The sequence below is a fragment of the Xenopus laevis genome, chromosome 6L (assembly GCF_017654675.1).
Source record: "Xenopus laevis strain J_2021 chromosome 6L, Xenopus_laevis_v10.1, whole genome shotgun sequence".
Classification (NCBI taxonomy): Eukaryota; Metazoa; Chordata; class Amphibia; order Anura; family Pipidae; genus Xenopus; species Xenopus laevis.
In genome coordinates, this window is record NC_054381.1 from 80,290,356 (window position 1) to 80,318,096 (window position 27,741).

A 27,741-nucleotide genomic window follows, 5' to 3' on the forward strand; every position below is an offset into this window, starting at 1 on the left:
TCTACAAAGTGAACCATCTTTAATGGTTGCTTTAGTGCTTTGTGAAATGGCATATGTAAGCTTTAAGGCTGTTCTAATGTTTTTCTGCTTAGGAAAGATGTGAGAAAGGTTTCTTATTTTTTTTCCTAAGCAGAAGAACATCAGAGCAGCAGCCTCTTTCTCCTGACAACTTCCTTGACTATTTTCAGCTGAATCACAGAAAAGAAACTGAGCTTGGAGCAAAAAAAATGACAACTCCACTTTGTAAAAAATAGGATGTAGTCATGTAATTATATGCATATCTAGAAAAGCAAATAAGTATCCTTAAATTTTGTAAATATGCTATCTGGCTTATTGTAATGTAGAATAACTTTGTAACATTATGAGTCTATTTATCATGCAGTGTAAAAAGAGGAGTGAAACATTACCGGTGATGTTGCTCATAGTAACCATCAGATCTCTTGTTTTGTTTTCTAACTGATAAATAATTACCCTACATGTGCTAAAACCAAGAGCTGAAACCAGATACATATGAGAAAAAACAATATTACTGAAGATAAAACCCCCTGCATGCCAGTTTTCACAAGAACACTTTCTGTTAGCATATAAAGGAATAAAAATTTTATAAAAATAAAAATACAAGTCAGTTTTTGTTCCTTAAAATTTTCTGATTTGTGGTGAACCATAGCTTTTATCTTTGCATTTGCTACTGAACATTGGCGTTTGTCTGCTCACTACTGTAGGTTTGCTTTCACTGGACAGATTGTTAGAAAGCACTCCAAAACAATACAGTCACACATCAGGATATTCAAAGACAGAAACACTAGAAGGAGCTTGAGGGAGAGAAATACAGAAAAAAATTTGAAAGTTAGCATGTGCCGGCTTTCTGTTTCAAAACTAAGGGTCCATCTGGGATTGTATTGATTGGTTTTGTGCTCTACTGCTGTTTTTGTAAGTTACACTCTAGGCCATACAAACAGATTGTTGTATTCTGCCAAATCTCTTCAATTATGTTTTTTGTTCTTGGAGAAAGTCGCACTGATAAGCATTAGTTTTGGCTTGCAGTCGGCAGATTCTGTGCGAGAATATATTAGGTTGCACATTAAATACAGTCTGTATATTGATACCAACTTTTGCAACCTGATAACCTATGAGAAAGAAGCCATACACTAATGTCATGGAACAAATTGTTGTGTGCTCCCAGTTTACTCAATCATTTAGCTTGACATGGTAGACACAAGAAATTGTTTGTCATGGAAACTGGAATAGCCCAACTTTGCGCAACTTCCTACAGTTGTGCAAGAATGGTGTGCAGTTTGGCCAAGAAAATGAACTCCACCTGTCAGACATTATTCATCAATACAATTTCCATGCGTCTTTATGATAAATGACCTGTGGCATATGGTAATGTGAAGCACAGCCTGATTATAAAGATAAGTTGTCTTGTATCATAACTATGCAGTAAAGTTTCCTCTAGTTTAGACTAACCTGTGTGGCATTAAAGCTAATGCACTCTACATTCACAGACTATGGGCACTATTTTTCTTTTCAATAGTTTTAGTTAACATTTTAAGATGTACAAGATGGATATCACAGAGGAAGAAATATGCATAATTATTTCTGTGAGAGGTTAAGGAGAAAGAAAGGAGAAAGAAAATTTAATTCATAAAGTAAAGAAAATGTAATTCATAAAGTACCAACTAAACAGCCTCAAAGTAAAGGACAAACAGAACATAAGGAGTCTATATTATTCAGAAAAACATAGTTATACCAGGTTTCTGGAATTTAGGAATTTATTGTGTTTATTCTGGAAAATGCTAGATAATTATTTATTGCCCATGATCCAATTTACTTCATCTTTTAAGGGGGTGATAGGAATGGTCATGCTTTTGCAGTATAAATATGTGATACTTTATCCAGAAACTCATTATCCAGAAAGCTCAAACTTACAGGAAGGCCATCTCCCATAGACTTCATTCACATTTTAAAAAATGATTTCCTTTTTCTCTGTAATAATAAAACATTAACTTGTACTTGATTAAAACTAAGCTGCACAAATCCATATTGGTGGCAAAACAATCCTATATGGTTTAGTTAATGTTTAAAGGAGAAGGAAATGTTAAAACTAAGTAAGCCTTATCAGAAAGGTCCACCTAAATATTCCAGTAAACCCTCAAAGTAGTGCTGCTCTGAGTCCTCTGTCAAAAGAAACACTGAATTTCTTTCCTTCTATTGTGTACACATGGGCTTCTATATCAGACTTCCTGCCTTCAACTTAAACCTCCTTGCCCGGGCATAAGCATGCTCAGTTTGTTCCTCGTCCCCTCCCCCCTCCCTTCTCTGCTGTAATCTGAGCTCAGAGCTATAAATGAGCAGGGAGAGACTCAGGCAGGAAGTGATGTCACACCATGCTAATACTGCAGCTGCTATCCTAAACAAACAGAGCTCTTTACTCAGGTATGGTAAAACATTCTACAGAATAAATATAGCATTCTAGCATGCACTATTGCAGCTAATCTATTGGCAATAAAATGCCTCCGTAGCTTTCCTTCTTCTTTAAAATATGTTTTAGGTTTAAAATGCCATGCTCCTGAAGCAAATCTAATACATACCATGTGGTCTTGTCCCCTAATGCAATCCTTTTGGAAGGAGGTAATTTCGTATGGTGCACAGATGATTGGGAAACCCCTCCAAACACACATAGAATGGGCTCTGTTTAGCAACCTTACTTCATTCACACAAATCACAAAAACTGACAAACACCTCATGGGAAGACTGGCAGCAGCTGCCAGGAAAATGATACTGCAACAGTGGCTACACACTGACCCCCCACCACTGAAATTGGTGAAACAAAAACTACACCATATCTTCCATATGGACTGGCTGGAAACCGTAACCAGGAAAGAACACAACACTCCAAAATTCTTTGATACCTGGTCTACCGATATAGCACATCTCCCACAACAAATCAAATACCTCACAATCTACACCTTTAGACATACGTGATGGTATGATATCGAAGTTCTTAAGGATCACCCTTTGATCATGGAATCTTCCCAATATATAACAACACAACAACAAGAACCATTACGACCCGATACTGCGCCTCCCAGAAGTCATCAAACTAACAGACTACTGACCTCCTATCTGGACTAATCCTTATAGGTCCTCCCCCCACTGCTAGAAACCATAACTGAGCTGAATGTTTAAAATGTTATTAAAATGTTATTGACATGCTTTATATTCGAAATCATAATCACTGTACTTTCTGCTTTACGAAAATATGTACAAGTATTTCATGTGATTTTTCTTTATAATTTACAATAAATACAAGTTATAAAAAAAAAAAAAGCACAATTTAATCGGATCGGGGACAAACAAAAAAAAATCATGGGATTTCAGAGTTTTTTCCCGAATCTCTCAATTTCTTTTGCCGAAAAGTCCAAAATGGTTGGATTTTCGGGCTAATTCCAGCGCAGACCTTAGAAACTTCTAAATAGGATAGGGACCGCTCCCATTGTCTTATATACAACCTCTGTAGGTCTGAGATGCTGGATAATAAATCTCGAAAAAATTCTATTTTTTTTCTTCACAAAAAAAATTGGATTTTATAGTAAAAAAAATCAAATGTTTGTGTTTTTGACATTCAGACTTTAATAAACAACCCCCTAAAAGTTACCTTTGGACCAAGTTGATCCTTTTCTTCACTTTTAATCAAAATTCGAAATTTTCAAAATGATTTCCTTTTTGTCTCTAATAAATAATAATAATAAAACAGTACCTTTTTATTTGATCCCAGCTAAAATATAATTAATCGTTATTGGAAGCAAAACAATCCTATTGTGTTGATATAATGTTAGATATATATTGGCTAACTAATATAATCATAGCAAGCTTTCAGAACATGTTAGTTCCTTTTTCAAGCTGATTATAATGAAGCTGTGGTGTTCTGTGTTATATATACAACATGAAGCTCATAGGTCAAATGACCAACAAAAAGGAATATCAATCTATGTGTAAGGTGTCAAAGTTATTTATGGGAAGATCTGCAAGAGACAAGCAGATAAGGTACAAGATAATGTGGGTCAAAGAGGCTGAGTATATTTTTTTATGTATTTGCAAACATAGCTTTAATACTGGTACCATATTGAACAAATGACATATGGTCCACCCTATCCTTAACAGTACCCTCACTCAGAGACTGTCTGCCCAGGAACTTTCTTATGCAACATGCAGTGCTGTATAGATTTTTTCAGGGCACCAATAAGAAAGGACAATACTGGAAGCCTGGCACCTTATGAACTGTGCTTAAGACATTTTTTAGTTCTCCTAGAATTGCCTTATTCTGAGGAGTGAAAGGACACCCATCTAAGACTGCTTCGTGGCTGCTAAGAGACTACAACATCAGAGACAGCATTGAGGAAGAAGAGGGACTAAATATGCTCCTTTCCTCAGTAGCTTTAATATGTCTAGAATAATAATTGAATACAGCAAAAGTATTTGTAATGAGGTATTCTGCAACAAACACTGGTCCAAACAGAAACTGCTACATAACATTTCAACAAGTTCTCTATCCAAGTACAGAAATGATGTTCAAGGCTGATATTCCTTAGTCATTTACTGTGTGGTACCGTATGAGATCATATCCACTGATGGCAATTCAATTTGTCTGGCAAGATCTATTGTGTGTAAAACCATGCTGGTGCATAGTGTTGTGATTTGAAATGTATGCAGTATCCCTTATTACCTCCTTTAAAAACTTTTCTACCACCAATGTTAACCTAACATGCTATGGTTATCAGGCTCAGAAGGCATTTTTTTTTTCAGAATAGCAATATCACAATATCTCAGCACCATCAAAAACTTTTATTTTCCCTGACTTCCATCAACCAAATCACTGCCTCTGATACCAATGGTCCCTCACCCTCCTACATCATTTTACTCTACATGGGAAGCTTGGAATTGTCACTTAGCAGTATTTGCTCAATTTGCAGGTTCTATATACTTTATATGCATACTGTACATTTTCACTGATGCTGTTTTTTTGGTTCATTAGGTAATTTTTCTTTGAATAAACTTTGCCCCTCTTTTTATACCTAAAAAAAAAAATATGTTTTAGCTGACTTGAGTTATGGTGATCCATGTTATGGAAAGATTTTAGGTTCTGGATAACAGTTTTCATAACTGTATTTTGCAATAGCTATATTAGCAGCATGGAACATATGGGTTATCTAAGTTCACCAGTAAAAATTATTATATGGGATTTTCTATTTAGTAATGTGTTCAGCGGGTTAATTTATCTGGGTAACTGTGAATAGTAGTATAAATTATTAAGCAGCATTGCTGGACTCTAGGGCCCTTTCACCAAATAAGTAACAACAATCTTGGAGCTTTGAGAAGTAGAATCCCATATGTGGTGCCAGGTTTTTTTTTGTAATTGTTGTGTTATAATATTTTTCCATTCTTTGCCATAAGGCAGGGAGATCTCAGTATTTGTAAATGTAATAAGTGATTGTTATAGATTTCAAAATAGGTAGAATCTTTTCATTCTCAGCAACTGTATAAAATTCTTGCCAATTTAACAAAGATAACTCTCAAGTAGTCCCTAAAATGGATGCGTTGTAAGTATTTTGAATCAGAGACCGAGACTGTGCACTATTTTTCATATAAAATGAGTATTTATTTCACCTTGAAACAATGTGCATGGTTTTGTGAATGTGAAAAGTACTGGAAAGAGTGATTTACTTTGATTTTGAAAATACTATTAAATTAGAAATCAAATGTTGACACCAGTCTAATGTGTACACTATGTTTTTCAGTATAAATAAAAATGTTTGTAACTGGTGGTAGAAGGTAGTGTTCTAGTAAATAGGAAATATCACTAATTAAAATTACCTTTGCCACAAATGTAAGATTATAAATACAAAAATGTGTCAGAGAAATGGTTTCACTTTCTATTTACACAGAAACATAAAATACTATAGGAAATCATGTGGCACCAGTGTATGGTCCTTCTGAAAAACATGTGCCGAATACTGTACCATTTCCCACCAACTTAAGCTAAAGTTTTAATCATATGCATTCTTTGGGTTAGGGCTTTATTTCTGTTTAATTTACTTGCAAGAATGTGAATTGGTATGTAAAAACATTTGAATTGCATCCAAATTTTGCACTTAACTCTTAGTAGATTGCACTTTCTTCATAAATAAGCCCTACTTATTTATGAAGAAAGTGCAGTCTACTAAGAGTTAAGTGCAAAATTTGGATGCATTTCAAATGTTTTTACATATTGATATTACTGTACATTTTGTGAACATCTGGATGTGTTGTAGACACATAACTTGTTGAATTAGAAAGCTCAAGCTACAAGTAATATGTCAAGACATGACTCATTGTGATAACATTTGACAGAAATTGTGCAGTTTTAGCATAATATGCATATTTTGTATCAGCTGTGCACAGTGTATCTGCTTTAAGCCTTATATATTAAAAAAAAACATTCTAACCATTCTGTGTGAGAGACAGTACTTATGACAGTAAATGACTTCCCTTGGCCATCCCCCTTCAGCATTAACTAATCGGTTATTCCCTCCCTCTACAGATGTGTCTCCCAGAAGACTTAAAACCCCACCCCTCAACTCCTCCCCTGTCTTTTTTCTAATCTCTCTAACAGATCATCTCCTTGTGGAGTAACACTTTTTATTTTATGGCTCACCCAGTCCTTTTTAGGGCTGGATTCCGGGCGCAGTTCTGCCTCTCTCCGCCCGAGGCTCCGGTATAATGTTTGCCTAGCGCATCCAGTCACGTTGGTCCCTCTTAGCAGCCGGGCACATGTTTGTCAGTGGTACTGGCGTGTTCGCGCTGTGGCGCAATTGCGCAATTGCGTGATCGCCTGCGCCGTTGCGAGGCGCTCGTTTTAAAAAAATCTTCCGGCGCCGGCGTCTTTGCCTACAGCTCGGTGGTTTTTTGCTGTGCTTGGGCTCCTAGCAGACTGCCGGCTGCCGAGAATTGTGCCGCCCCTCAGGTTATGGTGAGTCATGTGCAGGTAAGGGCACCTTCGAAAAGACGCACTATGGAGTCTTATTGGCTGTTTTTTTCCTTTCAGATGGAAGAATCATCTGGGAAAAGGAAGTAGACTTCTGAGTCTGAGATAGAAATTGTAATCAGCTGCAAAGCTTGTAAAAATCCTGCTGTGAAGGGGAAGAGACTCTGTAAGCAGTGTATCCTTGAGCTGCTTGCTAAGGATCTGGATCAGCCTACCCCAGCTAAGAGGAGAGCTAGGCTTCTGAAACAAGATACTCAGTCCTCTCCTTCGGTTGCAGGGTCAGTGAATTCTGAGCCTTCTCCTGCGGACATTCTGTCTTGGATATTGCAGGCTGTGTCGCAGGGCATTGGGGGGGGGGGGGAATGTGTTACCAGGCCCTTCAGGGTCCAAACAGAGATTTGTATCCCACAAGGAGCAGGTTTCCGAGGAGGAGGAGTCAGATGAGGAATCTGAGCCCTCTTTTGATATTAAGCTTATTCCAGCATTAATTAAAGTCGTGAGGCATTCTCTTGTGCTGCAGGAGGCAGAGCAGCCACTACTTCTATCTTTGTGTCTAAGAAGAAGAAGCAGACTTTTCCTATGCATAGGGAAGTGGAGGAGTTACTTTCCACCGAATGGCAGAAGGGGTCGAGAAGAGTTCCGTTTTCTATCCGTTTTCTTCAGAATGTTCAAAGGTTTGGGATTCACCTCCGACAGTAGATGCCCCGGTGGCACGCTTGTCAAAAAAGACTGCCTTACCTATCAATGATTTGTCTGCATTAAAACCTCCTATGGAGAAAAGGACGGAGACTGAGTTAAAGAAAACATATATGGTTGCAGGAGCTATGCTTAGGCCAGCCATCTCCTTAATTTCTGTGATCAGAGCTATGTCTCTTTGGACAGAGTCAGTGTCTGAAGGTGTTAATGAAGAGAATCAGAGTGAACAGTCTTTTCAAATGCTTGAAGATATTAAGATGGCATGTCATTTTTGTCTTGAAGCAGCAGTGGACTTTGCCAGATTGGCGGCAAGAAATATGACCTTTTCAGTTGCGGCTCGACGAGCTTTGTGGTTGAAGGCCTGGTTTGCTGACACGCCCTCAAAAAATGTCCTCTGCAAGCTTCCATTCGAAGGACAAATGCTTTTTGGAAAGGCGTTGGAAAATATTATTTCCAAATCTTCAGGGGGGAAGAGTTCATTCCTTCCACAAACACCTACGCGTTTAGGAATCCTCCTAAGCGGCAGGATCGGTTTGTACCTAGACGCAGAGAGGACAACAGGGCCTATAGGCCAGGTAAGGAGTTTTTTTCGTTCCACTTCCTGGAAGTCTGGACAGCCAAATGTCTTCAGAAGATTCAAGTACAAGGAGTCCAGATCTCTGAAGAGGCAGCCCAAACAACAATGATATGAGGCCGGCCCAGTTCTCTGTCGGGGCAAGATTACTGAAATTTGCAGAGGTCTGGGCAAAGGAGACGGAGGATGCCTGGGTGAAATCGTTCACGGCACGAGGATACAGGATAGAATTTATCTCAAAACCTATTCACAATCATTTTGTCCAGACTCAGATTCCTCGAGAGAAGGACGGGATGTCTGTTTTACTGGAGTATATCCAGCAGTTACAGCGGAAACAAGCTGTTGTGGCGGTGCCCAAGTCCCAACAAAGGAGAGGGTTCTACTCCCCTCTATTTTTAGTCCGAAACAAATCAGGCGAAATGAGACCAAATATATAAGAACATGTTGCTTTAAGATGGAGTCAATTCAGATGATCAGAAGAGCTGTCAGTCCTGGAGATTGGCTCATTTCAATAGATTTGAGGGACGCTTATCTACACGTGCCTGTTGCCAGGGAACATCAACAGTTCCTCAGGTTTTGCTTCCTAGAACAACATCTGCAGTTCACTTGCCTACCATTTGGCCTGTCCACTTCGCCCAGAACTTTTTCAAAGGTGCTTGTGGTGGTGATAGCAAAACTAAGAAGACAAGGTATAGAGGTCTATCACTACCTGGACGATCTGTTGGTAGTTGCCAGGGATCCGAATGCCTTGTTGAGACATCAAACAATAGTAATGTCAGAGCTGCAAAGATTCGGATGGCTGTTAAATCTGGAGAAAAGCCAGTTGGAACCATCTCAAAGGCTTGTCTATTTAGGAGCACTTTTAGATACCAGAGTGGGTATGGTTTCCCTGTCTCACGAGAGAATCTACAAGATAAGAGATATGGTGGCTGCAGTTTCTCAAGTATGGGGTATTTCCGCAAGAGAATTTATGCGGGTCCTAAGCACTCTAACCTCCACAATTGGAATTGTTCAGTGGGCCAAATGGAACATGAGAGAAATTCAAAATGTATTTTTGAAACAGTGGAATCGGTAGAAAAAGGATTGGGAACAAATCATATTTCTGACAACAGAAGCAAGACATCAAATGAAATGGTGGGAGAATACCACAAATCTTCGGAGAGGTTTTCCTCTTCAGGAGCAGAGGTGGCTAAGTATCTACACAGATGCTTCAGGTCTGGTTGGGGTGCACATCAGCAAAATTGGTCCGTTCAGGGTCGCTGGAACGAAGATCTATCTCATCTACAATCCAATATTCTAGAGCCATTATGAGGGCTTTGGAAGCCTTCAAACCACTAATTCTGGCCGAGGACGTCTGTATAAGATCAGACAACGTTGCAGCAGTTGCTTATATCAGGTGTCAAGGAGGCACCAGGAGCAAAGCGATGATGAGAGAATTGAATCCCCTCATGGAGTTTGCTCAGACATATCTGATGGGGATAACAGCAATCCACATTCCGGGGAGTCTGAATTGGAAGGCGGACTTGTTGAGTCGCAGATCTTTGGACCCAGGAGAATGGAGCCTGAATTATCAGGTCTTCCGGAAGGTAATGGGAAGATGGGGGTGGCCAGACCTGGATCTGATGGCATCCCCAGAGAATCACAAACTACCAGTTTTTCTTGCCAGGGTTCCATGCAGGGAAGCTTGGGCGATAGATGCTTTTGCTCACAGTTGGGACAACCTGTGGGCCTACGTGTTCCCTCCGTTTGCCATGATCTTCAAGGTGTTGAAGAAAATTCAGATATCCAAGGTCGAGATAATTGCAATTCTGCCGGATTGGCCAAGGAGGCCTTAGTATCCCTTACTGAGGAGGCTGTCTGTAGACAGACCAATGAGACTTCCCGACAGACAAGATCTGTTAAGCCAGGGCCCTCTTCTTCATGCGAAGCCACAGCAGTTGAATTTGACAGCATGGAGACTCAGCTCACCAGGATGAAAAGAAGAGGGTGTTCTGAGGCAGTTGTTAATACTTTGTCTAAATCCAGGCGTAGGAACACTACCTTGAGATATGACAAGATCTGGAACACCTTCTGTTCCTGGGCTATGAAGGAAGGGGTTGACCCTACTAACCCAGAGATTGTCCAGATTCTAGAGTTTTTACAGATTGGATTAGATAAGGGTCTTAGTGCAAGTACCCTCAAAGTTCAAGTGTCTGCTCTTTCAGCGGTGTTGGAAAATCAATTGTCTAGTGACCCCTTGGTAGTCCGTTTTCTTAAGGCTGCAGTAAGGATAAGGCCACCAATCAAGGAGTTAGCACCTCCCTGGGATTTGCCTCTTGTGCTGAAAACATTAGCTGGACTTCCTTTCTTTCCTGAGGAGGAGGCTACCTTATGGGATCTAACCCTCAAAGCGGTGTTTTTAGTTGCAGTGGCTTCTGGTCGAAGAGTCTCTGAATTACAGGCACTGATGGCTGATCCACCTTATACAGTTTTCAATGATCAAGGGGTGACCCTCAGACCAAGCTTGGCTTTCTTGCCAAAAATAGTTTCTGGATTTCATCTTAATAAACCTATATTCCTTCCAACTGTTGGTGTAGAAAGGTTGGATGAAATCCCAGTGGCATTGGATGTGAGAAGGTGCTTGGAATTATATTTGAATATGACCAAGGAGTTTCGGAAGTCAGAAAGACTCTTTATTGTCCCTGTTGGTGCTAGAAAGGGGCAAGCAGCTTCTATTTCTACGCTTCGCAGATGGATAATAACTGTGATCAAGAGAACCTATTCACTACAGGGGCAGAAGGCACCTGAGGGGGTCAGGCCTCATTCAACCAGAGGAGTGGCGACATCTTGGGCAGCAGAAGCAGGAGTAGCCGCAGATGCTATTTGCAGGGCAGCTACTTGGGCCAATCCAATCACATTTGTTAAACATTATCGTTTAGATATTAGGGCGGGCAAAACAGCAAATTTTGGTCGTAGAGTTATCCAGGCTGCATTCAGTTCTAATTAAATATTCAGCATCAATTTGTGTCCCTCCCTTGTTATTGCTTGGGTATTCACCCGATTAGTTAATGCTGACGGGGGATGGCCAGGGAAAGGAAGAATCCTATCATACTTACCGTGATTCTCCTTTCCTGGCCATCCCCCTGGTCAGCATCCCATCCCAAATAGAGCTTTATACATAGACAGGGGAGGAGTTGAGGGGTGGGGTTTTAAGTCTGCTGGGAGACACATCTGTAGAGGGAGGGAATACCCGATTAGTTAATGCTGACCAGGGGGATGGCCAGCAAAGGAGAATCACGGTAAGTATGATAGGATTCTTCCTTTATTTCTTGTTGTAACAGTTATTTCTTGCCACAGTTGTTCTTTTTAGGCTGCAACGATTGTTTGAAATTTAATAATGGGACACAGGCTACAGCAAGGCTCACATTATTGTTTGTTCAGCTCTAGAGACCTTGCATTGTAAAAAAAAAAAAACATGTTTGGGGCATAGTACTCATATAAAGACTTTGCTGCATTGGAACGGAATTGACATGAGCCCAAGCAATGAGATAAAGCCTTTTGTTTTAAAGACTAAACATGGCATTCCTTAATTTTAGTAGTAAAAATGCTGGTGTTAAGTTGTTCGAATGCTTATTTTGACTGAAATTGAAAAGATGTCTGTGTTTATTAAAACCTAGTAAAATATATGAGGAAATAGTAGACACATTGGGCAAATTCACTAAGTGCCGAAGCGCCGAACGCTAACATTAATTCGCTAGCGTTTGGCATTTTCGTTACTGCGCAAATTCACTAACGAACGCTGACGTAGTTTCTCTAGTGTTACTTCGCACCCTTACGCCAGGCGAATTTTCGCTAGCGACGTAACTACGCAAATTCACTAACTTGCGCAGTGTACTGAACGCTACCTTTTACGCTAGACTTCCTTCGCCACCTCAGACCTGGCGAAGCGCAATAGAGTAGATAGGGATTGTTTCAAAAAAAGTCAAAATTTTTTCTAAGTCCCAAAAAACGCTGGCGTGTTTTCTACATTATGGGTGATAGGCTGAAAAAGATCGAAAAATTTTTTGGGGCTCCCCTCCTTCCCCCCTACATTTCCTGACTCATGGCAACTTACCTAGACAGTGGGCACATGTGTAGGGCAAAATAAAATTTATATTTGATGATTTGAAGGTTTTCTAGGCATTTGTAGTGCTGATACGTATTCCTCTATTGAAATTTGAATTTCGCGCCGTATGCAAATTAGCCTTCGCTAGCGTAACTTCGCTTTACATAGCGAATCAACGCTAGCGCAACTTCGCAACCTTACGCTACCCCTGTGCACAACTTCGGATTTTAGTGAATTTGCGGAGCGCTGGCGAAACTACGCCTGGCGAAGTGCAGCGAAGTTGCGCCTGGCGCAACTTCGCATCTTAGTGAATTTGCCCCATTGTTTTTGTTTATCAACCTATCAACCTTTAGAATTGATTAAGTCTGATCTAGCTAATCTAATAAACTTAAGTGTTAATTGTTTAGTAATGGTTGTGCATCATAATTTAATATTTGTTGTATACATTATTGGGAGTAATATAATGACAGGTTCAATGTCCACTTCAAGTATTGTGACCCGAGGCAACCAACCAGATCTTTGATTTTAATCAGCAGACCAGTAAATGAAGATTGCTTTCAGTTTTTCCTTGCAGAATATTTTCATTCCTGAACAAGCATACCAGCCAACAGTTCCTAAGGTTACCCATAGCACCCAGATCCACCCTAGCCCAGTTTTTTTTTTAGAACTCAGGATTATACCTGAAAAGCAGAATAGTGGGAAGGTATGAAATGCTTAAACCGGTTATCAAGACTCAAGGGTGAATAAAATGCTTTTGATGACATTTTTAGGTTTTGGACCTGTGTAATTAATTATGCTATTTATTGGGCAGCATGACGACACACCTAAAGTTCTATTTATTTTCTCTTAGATATTAATGTATCAGCATAATGCTGTGCACAGAATATACATTTACTACATAATCACTTTTATAAATATGAGTGAAGAGGAGATTAATTTCATAGATTCCTGTGGCAATGCTATAGGGCTCATTTGGAAACCCAAACGCAGTGTGTAAAAAAGGGCTCAAGCAGAAATGTTTTGCACTTTGTACACTGTGTACACATGTGTGCAAATAGCCAAGAGTGCAGAGAGGAGGTCTGCATCAGGGACAGGATTGAGCTGTATCTCCAGGGCACTAGACTTTTGATCCGCCACTTCGCGCACAAAGCAATAACCCCCTGGGGCAAAAGTGCTGGTAAATAAGCACTAAGCGATGTACACTTGCACCCCCTGGGTTTGTAAATGACCCCTTGTCTGTTCTTAACCCCTACAATGTTTTACTGCAGTCTATGCTTTAACCTACTACCATACCTACAGCAATATTTGTACTATACTGCGGTAAATGAAAACCTTTCCATGTAGTGTTATTTTCAGATACAGTATAACATGCACTCTGTTCTGCAAGTAATATGAATGAAGAAACATAGAGTTGGGGACTAATAGATCACAAGATCTATTAGTCCCCAACTCTATGTTTCTTCAACAATAGACTGCTTACAATGTCTAGAAGTAAATTGGACCCAGTGTTATACTGTATATCAGGAGAGCCAAATGGATTGTGAATTTTAGTGCATAAAGCATATAACATTAATATGCTCAACCGCTGCAATAACAGTGCTTACATATATACACAGTACAAATATCATATGTGATCTCTTGCCATCTCTGGCCTTCAGCACTGTCCATACTTCTCGCAGAGCTTTAGAAAGCGACTTTATAATCCATCAATCTTTTTATGATGACATAAAATAACCTTCCATATGTTAATCGTTGGCTTTGTATTAACTTGAAAGTTAATATTGCTAAAACAATAATTATACATCTTTTTCTTTCCTATAAAGCAAATGATTGATTTTCCAGCAGCCTTGGCAGGTTACTTGACGATAGCTAGCTTTACACGCTTGACATGTGCCATCTCTGATTTGTAGCCTCAGGAAAAAAAAACACATTTTATTTAGAACTCGAGAAAGACATTAAATGCAGAGCCAGTAATTGGGTTTCATCTTGTATGGCATTAGTCATTAAACAGTTTGATGATACAAACATGCAAGCCAAAATGTTAATATCTTTTGTAACTATAAGGAGTTTATTGTAACGGAAGACTGGTTTATTTCATTTCATGACGTAAATATATAAAAGGATTTCGAAACATTTGTTTGTTTTAAACCCTAGACTTGTGTTTTTATTGCAATAAGAGAACTCAAGCTTTTAAATTGCATAAATCCAGCAATGCAACAACAATTGAATAGATAAACTAAAGGGAGGGTGCATTGGAAACTGCAACCCAATAGTGGCTCTGGGTTAGCTACTAGCCAGAAGTGGACACCTGCCCAGTTGGGATTCCAGTGGACACCAGCCCTTGGGAACCACTGTGAACCAATGGAGCAAACAGATAACTTGTTTTATGTAAATATTAGCTTCACAGTGGTCCAGCAGCCATGTTTGAGCACACAGTTATTGAGCTGTGGGTAAGCCTACCAAGAAAGTTGCAGCCTACACTCTAATAAGTTAAAGGGATACTGTCATGGGAAAAAAAAATTTTTTTCAAAATGAATCAGTTAATAGTTCTTATCCAGCAGAATTTGTCAAAAGAGCAAACAGATTTTTTTATATTCAATTTTGAAATCTGACATGGGGCTAGACATATTGTCAATTTCCCAGCTGCCCCAAGTCATGTGATTTGTGCTCTGATAAAGTCACTCTTTACTGCTGTACTGCAAGTTAGAGTGCTATCACCCCCTCCCTTTTCCCCCCAGCAGCCAAACAAAATAACAATGGGAAGGTAACTAGATAGCAGCTCCCTAACACAAGATAACAGCTGCCTGGTAGATCTAAGAACAACACTCAATAGTAAAAACCCATGTCCCACTGAGCTGGGAAATTGACAAAATGTCTAGTCCCATGTCAGATTTCAAAATTGAATATAAAAAAATCGGTTCGCTCTTTTGAGAAATGGATTTCAGTGCAGAATTCTGCTGGAGCAGCACTATTAACTGATGCGTTTTGAAAAAAACATGTTTTCCGATGACAGGATCCCTTTAAAGACTACCCTACATGTGAAAATGTAATAGTTTGAGCAGTCTTTATTTTGAGTGGGTTGCATAAAAAATGTTATGAGGTTCATTTGCTAAACAATTCATTTTAAAAGGAGTGCACTGATTGACACGACTATATGTGTGGACCAGCTTAAAGGGGCTGTGTATATGAAGAAATGGTTTTTGTTATTTGGCTAAACAGAGCAAAATCCATAACTGAAAGTAAAGTTACATATTACGTACTGTTCATACGAGCACAAACAAAATAAAATTAACAGTCCACTGAGAAGCCACTGTATGATAAGCTGTAGAGGGGAAGGGTTTGGTTTGCTTATACAGAGGGCTTCTCCGTGGACTGGTAATTTGTATTGATGAATGTTAATTTATTTTAAGTTCACAAATTTGGTTTGTTTCATCCAAGGTATAAGACAAACCATGTCGTTTATTTTTTAAAGGTAAAATTTATTGTTTTAACATAGGACATCGTACAGAGTAGATAGAAATTACAATAACAATAAAATATATAAAAAAAGATTTTTTTAAAACATATTTTTCTGGTCACACATGTATTTGTATAGGAAGGTTAGTACTGTCTCATATTCTGTTCACTTAATGGTGATATTCACAGTTATATCAGTCTTTTTCTTTTGGGGACTTTTTGTTGAGGGGTACTGACTAGATTCGACTGGTAATTTACGCTAGAAAATTTGGCATAGCAGGATGACTCAGGAGTTATTGTTCTATGTGAATGCCTTGGTCATCCAGGTCACACCAGGGATACCAGACCTTGACGGATTTGGTGTTCGACCTTCTGTTTTGGTAGGTCAACTTATGTAGAGTAGAGATGTCGCGAACTGTTCGCCGGCGAACTTGTTCGCGCGAACATCGGGTGTTCGCGCTCGCCGGAAGTTCGCGAACGTCGCGCGACGTTCGCCATTTTGGGTTCGCCATTGTTGGCGCTTTTTTTTGCCCTCTCACCCCAGACCAGCAGGTACATGGCAGCCAATCGGGAAGCTCTCCCCTGGACCACTCCCCTTCCCTATAAAAACCGAAGCCCTGCAGCGTTTTTTCACTCTGCCTGTGTGTGCTGAAGAGATAGTGTAGGGAGAGAGCTGCTGCCTGTTAGTGATTTCAGGGACAGTTGAAAGTTTGCTGGCTAGTAATCGTTTTGATACTGCTCTGTTATTGGAGGGACAGAAGTCTGCAGGGGTTTGAGGGACATTTAAGCTTAGGTAGCTTTGCTGGCTAGTAATCTACCTTCTACTGCAGTGCTCTGTATGTAGCTGCAGTGGGCAGCTGTCCTGCTTCTGATCTCATCTGCTGACTGCTGCAATAACAGTAGTCCTTGTAAGGACTGCTTTTATTTATTTTTTTGTTGTTTTACTACTAGTACTACTACTACTATAAGAGCCCAGTGCTATTAGTCTAGCAGTGTTGGGGAGTGGGACTGGTGTGCTAATCTGCTGCTCCTAGTAGTTCAGCAGCACCAACTTTAATTTTTTTTTTTTAATATTCATTTTTTTTTTATTTTACTTTTTTTATTTTACTACCGCTGTAGTAGTGTATAAGTTGACCTTTTAGGCATTATTTGCCCTGTAGGCATTATTTGCACACTGTTTTCTTCAACCCGCCATCTAGCTGTGTGACCTTGTTCACATTCTGTCTAAATATCCATAATATTACCGTCTCCAGAAAAAACACCGGAGTGACTTTTTTCAAGCAGCCATAATATATTTTACGTAATCCGTATCCACCGCTGTAGTAGTGTATACGTTGACCTTGTAGGCATTATTTGCACACTGTTTTCTTCAACCCGCCATCTAGCTGTGTGACCTTGTTCACATTCTGTCTAAATATCCATAATATTACCGTCTCCAGAAAAAACACCGGAGTGACTTTTTCAAGCAGCCATAATATATTTTACGTAATCCGTATCCACCGCTGTAGTAGTGTATACGTTGACCTTGTAGGCATTATTTGCACACTGTTTTCTTCAACCCGCCATCTAGCTGTGTGACCTTGTTCACATTCTGTCTAAATATCCATAATATTACCGTCTCCAGAAAAAACACCGGAGTGACTTTTTTCAAGCAGCCATAATATATTTTACGTAATCCGTATCCACCGCTGTAGTAGTGTATACGTTGACCTTGTAGGCATTATTTGCACACTTTTTTCTTCAACCCGCCATCTAGCTGTGTGAGCTTGTTCACATTTTGTCTAAATATTGATAATATTATCGTCTCTAGAAAAACCACTTGAGTTACTTTTTTTCAAGCAGCATTCATATATTTTACGTAATCCGTATCCACCGCTGTAGTAGTGTATACGTTGACCTTGTAGGCATTATTTGCACACTGTTTTCTTCAACCCGCCATCTAGCTGTGTGAGCTTGTTCACATTTTGTCTAAATATTGATAATATTATCGTCTCTAGAAAAACCACTTGAGTTACTTTTTTTCAAGCAGCATTCATATATTTTACGTAATCCGTATCCACCGCTGTAGTAGTGTATACGTTGACCTTGTAGGCATTATTTGCACACTGTTTTCTTCAACCCGCCATCTAGCTGTGTGACCTTGTTCACATTTTGTCTAAATATTGATAATATTATCGTCTCTAGAAAAACCACTTGAGTTACTTTTTTTCAAGCAGCATTCATATATTTTACGTAATCCGTATCCACCGCTGTAGTAGTGTATACGTTGACCTTGTAGGCATTATTTGCACACTGTTTTCTTCAACCCGCCATCTAGCTGTGTGAGCTTGTTCACATTTTGTCTAAATATTGATAATATTATCGTCTCTAGAAAAACCACTTGAGTTACTTTTTTTCAAGCAGCATTCATATATTTTACGTAATCCGTATCCACCGCTGTAGTAGTGTATACGTTGACCTTGTAGGCATTATTTGCACACTGTTTTCTTCAACCCGCCATCTAGCTGTGTGACCTTGTTCACATTTTGTCTAAATATTGATAATATTATCGTCTCTAGAAAAACCACTTGAGTTACTTTTTTTCAAGCAGCATTCATATATTTTACGTAATCCGTATCCACCGCTGTAGTAGTGTATACGTTGACCTTGTAGGCATTATTTGCACACTGTTTTCTTCAACCCGCCATCTAGCTGTGTGTATTATCGTTTCCAGAAAAACCAACTGAGTTTTTGTTGTTGTTGTTGTTTTTTTAAAAATAATGCCAGGCAAAGGCAGGCCGCCACGCAGAGGCCGTGCTAGGGGCCGTGCTGCTATGCAATCCTGTGGCCCTAGCAAATTGCCCAGTTTTAAAAAGCCAATGACCCTGAACTCCCAAAATGCTGAAGAGGTAGTTGACTGGCTTACACAGCACACCCCATCCTCTACCGTTTCTAACTTTACCACAACATCCTCCTCATCCTCCACTGCTATGGCCACCCCACGTAACACTTCCTCCACCACCGGTGCCCCTTCTTCACTGGGGTCAGAGGAGTTATTTTCCCATGAGTTTCTTGAACTGAGTAATGCGCAACCATTATTGCCAGAAGAAGATGAAGGAGATGAGGACCTTACACCAGATTTAATTCTGGCAGAGAACACGATAGAGATGGACATAATGAGTGATGAGGAGGAGGTCCCCGCTGCTGCTTCCTTCTGTGATGTGTCAGAAGAAATTGATGCATCTGAGGAGAATGATGATGAGGAGATTGATGTTTTGTGGGTGCCTAGTAGAAGAGAGCAAGAGGAGGGTAGTTCAGATGGAGAGACGGAGAGTCAGAGAGGCAGTAGGAGAATAAGACTTAGAAGAAGCAGGGAGGACAGCCCGCAGGGATCAGTAGGGCAACAACATGTATCGGCACCTGTGTTCAGCCGGCCAACGCACCCGCCATTGCCGCCAATGCCGCCAACTTCTACTGTTACCGCCAGATCGCACACTTCCAAAAAGTCAGCAGTGTGGGATTTTTTTAATGTGTGTGCCTCTGACAAAAGCATTGTAATTTGCAATGAGTGCAGTCAGAAACTGAGCCTTGGTAAGCCCAACAGCCACATAGGTACAACTTCTATGCGAAGGCACATGAGCGGCAAGCACAAAGCACTTTGGGAGCAACACCTCAAAGGCAACAGGCAAACTAAAAGCCACACTCCTTCTGGTCCAGCATCTTACTGCTCTACCTCTGCTCTCCTTGACCCGTCTGAACCACCCTCCACTCCGCCTTCCACCTTGACCACCTGTTCCCATTCCCAGTCATCTGCCACCAGCCAAGTTTCTGTGAAGGCCATGTTTGAGCGTAAGAAGCCAATGTCTGACTGTCACCCCCTTGCCCGGCGTCTGACAGCTGGCTTGTCTGCACTCTTAGCCCGCCAGCTTTTACCATACCAGCTGGTGGACTCTGAGGCCTTCCGCAAATTTGTAGCAATTGGGACACCGCAGTGGAAGGTACCCAGCCGCAATTTTTTTTTCTAAAAAGGGAATACCACACCTGTACCAACATGTGCAGAGCCAAGTTACCGCATCTCTGTCACTTAGTGTTGGGCCAAAGGTCCATATGACTACTGACGCATGGTCCTCCAAGCATGGTCAGGGCAGGTATGTCACCTACACTGCCCACTGGGTGAACTTGGTAATGGCTGGGAAGCAGGGAATGGGTAGCTCAACAACAACAGTGGAGTTGGTGTCACCGCCACGGATTGCACGCGGTTCTGCCACCACCTCTACTCCTCCATCGCTCTCTACCTCGTCTTCTTCTTCTTCTTACTCTGCTGCTGGGTCCTCCTTCTCCTCCTCCACACCTGTGCACCCCCAGCTCCCCCTAGGCTATTCGACGTGCCAGGTACGCCGTTGTCACGCTGTCTTGGGGATGACGTGCCTGGAAAGCAAAAACCATACCGGATCTGTACTCCTGTCATCTCTGCAGTCACAGGCCGATCGGTGGCTGACCCCACACCAACTGCAGATCGGAAAAGTGGTGTGTGACAATGGAAGCAATCTGTTGGCAGCGTTGAGACTAGGCAATTTAACACATGTGCCCTGCATGGCACATGTGTTAAATTTAATAGTCCAACGTTTTGTCTCCAAGTACCCAGGATTCTCACCCAGTCCAGAAAGGTGTCGGCCCATTTCAGACGTTCCTACACAGCCATGGCACGCCTTGCTGACATTCAGCAGCGCTACAACATGCCAGTCAGGCGTTTGATTTCTGACAGCCAGACTCGCTGGAATTCAACGCTCCTTATGTTGGAACGTCTGCTGCAACAACAAAGGGCCGTCAACGAGTACCTTTTTGAACTGGGTGGTAGGACTGGATCTGCACAGCTGGGGATTTTTTTCCCCCGTTACTGGGTGCTTATGCGCGATGCCTGCAGGCTCATGCGACCTTTTGAAGAGGTGACAAATATGGTCAGTCGCACCGAAGGCACCATCAGCGACCTAATACCCTTCGCTTTCTTCCTGGAGCGTGCCGTGCGACGAGTGACAGATGAGGCTGTAGACCAGCGTGACGAGGAGCTGGAAGCGCACGATTTCTGGTCGGAATCACCAGAACGAACCCAGGCACCTGCTGCAACGCAGGGAGAGGTGCCAGAAGTGGAGTCAGAGGAGGAAGGTGGCTTTGTGGAGGAGGAGGAGGAGGACCAACAGGAGCAGGCTTCCCAGGGGGCTAGTGGTGACCTTTTGGGGACCCCTGGTCTTGTACGTGGCTGGGGGGAGGAGACCGTGGATGATGCAGTCCTTGATAATGAGGAAGCGGAGATGGATAGCTCTGCATCCAACCTTGTGAGAATGGGGTCTTTCATGCTGTCATGCCTGTTGAAGGACCCCCGTATCAAGAGGCTTAAGGAGAAGGACCTGTACTGGGTCGCAACGCTACTAGACCCTCGGTACAAGCATAAAGTGTCAGAAATGTTACCAACATACCACAAGTCCGAAAAGATGCGGCATTTACAAACCAGCCTGCAAAACATGTTGTACAATGCTTTTAAGGGTGATGTCACTTCAGGAACTCATCAACATTCCAGGGGCAGAGGTGCCAGTAATCCTGCCACGAGCACACCTGCAAGGACAAAGCCCTTTGGCCAGTCTGTAACGTCAGACATGCAAATGTTTTTCTGTCCAAGGCAGCGCCACAACCCTTCTGGATCCACCCTCAAAGAACGCCTCGACCGGCAGGTAGCGGACTACCTGGCATTAACTGCAGATATCGACACTCTGAGGAGCGATGAACCCCTGGACTACTGGGTGTGCAGGCTTGATCTGTGGCCAGAGCTGTCACAATTTGCCATGAACCTCTTGTCTTGCCCAGCCTCAAGTGTGCTCTCAGAAAGGACCTTCAGTGCAGCAGGAGGGATTGTAACTGAGAAGAGAACTCGCCTAGGTCACAAAAGTGTCGATTACCTGACCTTTATTAAAATGAATGAGGGGTGGATCTCGGAGGGTTACTGCACGCCGGAAGACTTGTTCTGACTTCTATGCAGCTGTCCTTCTCTTCAAGCCTCATGACTCCACACACAGCTGTCCTTTAGCGTCCTCCTCCTCCCTCCGCCACCGTTACAAACTAGGGTGCAAACCCTACTGGTTTAATTTTTTCTGGCCTCTGTGCTTCAGTGGCTGCAACCAAAAAAACTGGGCAAACAATGTCTACAAGGTCAACATATGGCAAAAAATGACTATTTTCAGCATTTATATGGCATATTTTTTCTGGCAACTGTGCTTCAGTGGCTGCGTCCAAAAAAATGCATATTTTCTGCATTTATATGGCATAATTTTTCTGGCCTCTGTGCTTCAGTGGCTGCAACCAAAAAAATGCATATTTTCAGCATTTATATGGCATAATTTTTCTGGCCTCTGTGCTTCAGTGGCTGCAACCAAAAAAATTTATATTTTCAGCATTTATATGGCATAATTTTTCTGGCAACTGTGCTTCAGTGGCTGCGACCAAAAAAATGCATATTTTCAGCATTTATATGGCATAATTTTTCTGGCCTCTGTGCTTCAGTGGCTGCAACCAAAAAAATTTATATTTTCAGCATTTATATGGCATAATTTTTCTGGCCTCTGTGCTTCAGTGGCTGCAACCAAAAAAATGCATATTTTCAGCATTTATATGGCATAATTTTTCTGGCAACTGTGCTTCAGTGGCTGCGACCAAAAAAATGACTATTTTCAGCATTTATATGGCATATTTTTTCTGGCCTCTGTGCTTCAGTGGCTGCGGCCAAAAAAACTGGGCAAACAATGCCTACAAGGTCAACGACGTTGACCTTGTAGGCATTGTTTGCCCAGTTTTTTTGGCCGCAGCCACTGAAGCACAGAGGCCAGAAAAAATATGCCATATAAATGCTGAAAATAGTCATTTTTTGCCATACGTTGACTCAACGTATATGGCAAAAAATGACTATTTTCAGCATTTATATGGCATATTTTTTCTGGCAACTGTGCTTCAGTGGCTGCGACCAAAAAAACTGGGCAAACAATGCCTACAAGGTCAACGTATGGCAAAAAATGACTATTTTCAGCATTTATATGGCATATTTTTTCTGGCAACTGTGCTTCAGTGGCTGCAACCAAAAAAACTGGGCAAACAATGTCTACAAGGTCAACGTATGGCGAAAAATGACTATTTTCAGCATTTATATGGCATATTTTTTCTGGCAACTGTGCTTCAGTGGCTGCAACCAAAAAAACTGGGCAAACAATGTCTACAAGGTCAACGTATGGCGAAAAATGACTATTTTCAGCATTTATATGGCATATTTTTTATGGCAACTGTGCTTCAGTGGCTGCGTCCAAAAAAACTGGGCAAACAATGCCTACAAGGTCAACGTATGGCAGTTGTTTAAAGAGAACAGTAGATTACTAGCCAGCAAAGCTACCTAAGCTAAAATGTCCCTCAAATCCCTGCAGACTTCTGTCCCTCCAATACAGAGCAGTATCAAGCAGATTACTAGCCAGCAAACTTACTATCATCTGTCCCTGAAATCACTAACAGCTCTCCCCCTACACTATCTCTTCCAAGCACACACAGGCAGATTTTTCAGATACATTTTTGCCCTTGATCCCCCTCTGGCATGCCACTGTCCAGGTCGTTGCACCCTTTAAACAACTTTAAAATCATTTTTCTGGCCAGAAATGTCTTTTCTAGATGTTAAAGTTCGCCTTCCCATTGAAGTCTATGGGGTTCGCGAACCGTTCGCGAACCGCTCGCGTTTTTGCGCAAGTTCGCGAATATGTTCGCGAACTTTTTTTCCGACGTTCGCTACATCCCTAATGTAGAGGGATCATTTTGTTAACCAACTCCCTCCAGGCCTTTACTGTGGGAAATTATGTACCCATCCAGTGCATAATTTTTTTTGCGTAGAAAATCAGTATTCTAAAAAGCGTTTTAAGGTGTCTCTGTGGAATGATGTTGCTGGTGCTACTACTCTAGGGAAGGCCAGATTGGTTGCGAGGAATTCTATTACTGCTGAGCAATAACAGAGTGTTTGAGGACAGGACCAGATCATGTGGAAGAAGCCCGCCGAGGGTGTACCACCGAGGGTGTACTCTTGGGCAGGAGTCAGTAGGGACTCGAGCCATTTGGCGTAGTTTCATAGGAGTTATGTATAGGTGGTGGACAAGCCTGTCCTTTATCAAAATGAGGACAGTATAACAGTTCTCAGTTGCCTCTTCCCAGTTTTGAAGTGAGTTTGGGGATTTGGGTCGACCACCATTCTTCTGCTGATCAGAATGGTGTAGGACCTGTAAGCATGAGGTTTTGATAAATCTTAGATGTCAATTTGACTGAGGTGGGAGAGTGGAGTATTCCTCTATCGCTAGGTGGGTCAGCTGTGGAGAAAGAGAGCCAAATTGGGCCTGGAATGCATGTCTCAACTGGAGATATTTGTAAAAGGGAAGTTGTGGTTTCCGAGTTTTCTCTTTGATTTGTGAGTATGATCAGGGAGATCCCCTAAATACTTGATGTCATTTTTGGGCCAGATAATAAAGTCCTGCAAGAATCTGAAGTGTGTGAGATGCGAATTGCCCCAGAGAGGTAAGTAGCCAGACTTTAGTGGTGGAGAGTGACCTAGCAGCTTAAGTACCAGTGTCCTAGTCTTGTGTGGGGTACTCAGTGTAGTTGGGAGCGGTGAGACATTTTTGGAGTGGTGATAATTATGTAAGCCCTCCAGGGATGCCACGATTGCTGCCTGAGAGGATGTGTTGGGGTTGTAAGGATCAGGAGTAAAGCACCAGTGTAGATAGTGGATTTGCGATGCTAAGTAGTAGAATCGAAAGTGGGGGAGTGCCAAGCCCCAGTTTTGTTAGTGGAGCCATCAGTTTGGTCCAGGCTACTCTTGGAGGTTTATTGTTTCATATAAAAGGAATTAGTATTTGGTTGATCTGTTGAAATAGGGATTTGGAGCTATAGCAAGGAGCATGATGTACTACATATTGAAATTTAGGCGGTATACCATTTTAATGAGATTAACACTGTCCTATAGCGAGAGTGGTAGTTTTGCCCATTGGGTCAGTTTGGCCTTAAAGGATATGATGATTAGGTCTAAGTTCAGTCTGATGTATTTACCGGGATCCACATGTATCATAATACCTAAATACCTGTTGGGTCCGTTGAAGAGGAATCTCTTATGGTAAAGTTTGTGATTGGTCAGTGTCAATAGGAAATAGTACTGATTTGTCCCAGTTAATTTGAAGGCCAAATAAGTTACCAAATTCATTCACCAGTTGGAGAAAATGGGGTTTGTGGTAGACGGGGGTCGCTGGCGTCCAAATTTGTTGTGCTGGCGTCCAATCCATTTTTGCGCACTGGTCTCGGCGGTCCAGTGCGGGAGTGTCCGCGGCCCGTTTTTGGGCTGCGGCCCGCTGGTTGGGGACCCCTGCATTAGAGGACATTATAGACAAATAGCAGGGGACCTATTTACCCATAACGAGGATCACTGCACCAGAGGCCACCCCTTCAGACCAGAAGCAACAATGGTGGTTATTCACAGTGAGGACAGTGAGGTTGTGAAATGCACTGCCAGGTGATGTTGTTAAGGCTAATTTTGTTTATGCTTTTAAGATTGGCTTTGAAGCCTCACCAATTTGCCTCAGAGGGGGAAAAAAATCCTTCCTGACTCCAAAATGGCAATCAGACTAGTCCCTGGATCAACTTGTACTATGAGCTATCTCCCATAACCCTGTATTCCCTCACTTGCTAAAAAGCTATCCAACCCCTTCTTTAAGATATCTAATCTATCAACCTGCACAACTGATTCAGGGAGAGAATTCCACATCTTCACAGCTCTCACTGTAAAAAAACCCCTTCTGAATATTTAGGTGGAACCTCTTTTCTTCTAATCAGAATGGGTGACCTTGTGTCTTTCCTCATAGCTAAGATTTTCCATACCTTTTACCAGCTTAGTTGCCCTTCTCTGTACCCTCTCTAATTCAATAATGCCCTGTTTGAGTGATGGAGACCAAAACTGAACGGCATATTCTAGATGGGGTCTTACAAGTGCTCTATACAGTGGAAGAATGACCCCCTCCTCCCGTGACTCTATGCCCCTTTTAATACAGCTCAAGACCTTATTTGCCGTTGATGCTACTGACTGGCATTGCTTGCTACAGCCAAGTTTATCATCTACAAGGACTCCAAGGTCCTTTTCCATAATGGATTTGCCTAGTGCAGTCCCATTAAGGGTATAAGTGGCTTGGATATTTTTACATCCCAGGTGCATGACTTTACATTTATCAACATTGAATCTCATTTGCCACTTAGCTGCCCACATTGCCAGTTTGTCAAAATCGTGTTGCAAGGATGCCACGTCCTGGATTGAATTAATTGGGCTGGATAGTTTTGTGTCATCTGCAAACACTGATACATTACTTACAACACCCTCCCCATAGTCATTAATGGACAAGTTAAATAAAATTGGACCTAATACCGAGCCCTGGGGGACCCCATTAAGAACCTTACTCCAAGTAGAGAATGTACCATTAACAACCACCCTCTGTACCCGATCCTGTAGCCAGTTTCCTATCCATGTGCAAACGACTTCATTAAGCCCAACAGACCTTAGTTTAGAAAGCAGTCATTTGTGGGGCACAGTATCAAACGCTTTGGCAAAATCCAAATAGATCACATCTACTGCCCTCCCACTGTCCAGCATCTTACTTAACTCATCATAAAAAGCAATCAAATTTGTCTGACATGACCTATACTTCATAAAGCCATGCTGATTGCTGCTCATAATGCAATTCCCTAGGACAAAATTTTGAATTTTGAATGTAACAAGCCTTCAAATAATTTGCCCACCAAATGTGATACTAAACTCTATAGTATAGATATGGGTATATATAATTTATGTGAAGGTATGGAGGGGTGTGTGTATGGATTCTGGGTTGAACTTGATGGACCTGGTCTTTTTTCAACCCGATTTAACTTTGTAAGTATGTAATTACTAAAATTGTTGTAGCTATACCTAATATTATGAAACAACATTGCTGTAGATCAGAGCTGTCCAACTGCATATGTTCTTTAACTTGAAGGGATACTTTCAAAAAAAAAAAAAATGAATCGGTTAATAGTGCTGCTCCAGCAGAATTCTGCACTGAAATCCATTTCTCAAAAGAGCAAACAGATTTTTTTATGTTCAATTTTGAAATCTGACATGGGGCTAGACATTTTGTCAATTTCCCAGCTGCCCCAAGTCATGTGACTTGTGCTCTGATAAACTTCAATCACTCTTTACTGCTGTACTGCAAGTTGGACTGATATCGCCCCCCTCCCTTTCCCCCCCCCCCAGCAGCCAAACAAAAGAAAAATGGGAAGGTAACCAGATAACAGCTCCCTAACACAAGATAACAGCTGGCCATTGTGGGAACGGAATATACATTTCCGATGTATATGAGTGAAGAGAAGATTAAGTTCATAGATACCTGTTTCAATACTATTGGGCTCGTTTGGGAACCTTAATGCAGTGTGCAAAAAAAAACACTCATGCTGCAATTGTTTTGCACTTTGTACGCTGTGTACACATGTGCACAAATATCCGCAGGACTCTGAACTAATACAGCACTGAATGCACTAGTCAGCGAGCACTATAGGAGGCACACTTGCACCCCCTGGACACTCTATAACTAACTATATGCACACTATCTGTGTTTTACCACTAAAATGTTTTACTGAAAAATACTGGACTATCATACCCTGAACAACAATATTTTTACTATCATGCTGTAAATGAAAACCTTGTAGAAATTTCGAGTCAGCTCAAATGCCCCAATTTCACAGATAAAGAGGTGCACGTACCATCAGTGGTCCATGTAGTAGAATTATTTCAGCACAGCACCTTGTGGTTAAAAAATGCCTTTATTCAAATTCTCATGGCAGACC

The 27,741-nt window shown here is 41.5% G+C and overlaps 1 protein-coding gene across 1 annotated transcript in view; it reads left to right on the forward strand.

The window, feature by feature from the left end:
• The window catches only part of fbxl7.L (F-box and leucine-rich repeat protein 7 L homeolog), a 326,638-nt gene that overhangs the window by 227,705 nt on the left and 71,192 nt on the right, over positions 1-27,741 (forward strand). The gene's annotated exons all lie outside the window — the stretch shown is intronic.